Source organism: Lolium rigidum, chromosome 6 (assembly GCF_022539505.1).
Source record: "Lolium rigidum isolate FL_2022 chromosome 6, APGP_CSIRO_Lrig_0.1, whole genome shotgun sequence".
NCBI classification, from domain to species: Eukaryota; Viridiplantae; Streptophyta; class Magnoliopsida; order Poales; family Poaceae; genus Lolium; species Lolium rigidum.
The window spans coordinates 282151840-282152658 of NC_061513.1; positions in this window are offsets into that span (position 1 = coordinate 282151840).

The window sequence follows — 819 nt, forward strand, 5'->3', positions numbered from 1 at the left end:
TCTGTATCTAGCGTCTATAAACTGATACGAGGTATACAATCACCAAGAAAATTTTAAGGGCTAGACTAAACACACAAATGGTTCACACAAGCTATTCTAGCATCACAACATTATTCACATGTTGGTTGACTTTGTTTTCTTTTGAAGAAAAATAATTTCCTCTCATTGAAATCTTTACTATTAAATGCCAAAACGACCGTGGTACGTCGCTGGCTTCGCACGATCAATCGATCGATTCCAGCGGCCGTGTTGCAGCGTCTGTGGCCCATATACCAACAGAAAAAACAATTGATCCATTCCAGCGGCCTGGCCCATATTCGCAACTCTGCCGGGTAGTCCACCTATGGCGTGCCGCGACTAACAGCAAGCGAGACGGCCAGGTAGATCGCATCCGATTCTCAAAAAAAAAAAAAAACTGAACAACATATCTATACCTAATAATAAAAGCAAAAGGGCTTCTTGTTGGTCCGTTTTTTATTGCCCCTGGTTATCAGTCGAAATTACAAAGGTTGCCACCGCGAAGTGAAAGAACCGTTCGGTAGTCTGGAAAGAAAACGCTCGTGCGGAAGTCAAGCCAGGCCCGCACAAACGCATCCACACTGCTCCTACCGCTTCAGGTCGATCCCCATCCTCGCGTCTGTACCCGGACGCCGGCGAGCTCCCCGCCAACCCCGCGCACGTTCCCGGTTAACGGCGAGCTCCCCTCGACCCTCGCGTCCGTACCCCCGGTCTCCCGCGAGCCCCTCCCGAGCCCCGCTCTCTCGGTAGGATATGAATAGGAGAACTGGAAGGAGATAGCGTCCGGAATGGGAGAGAGCA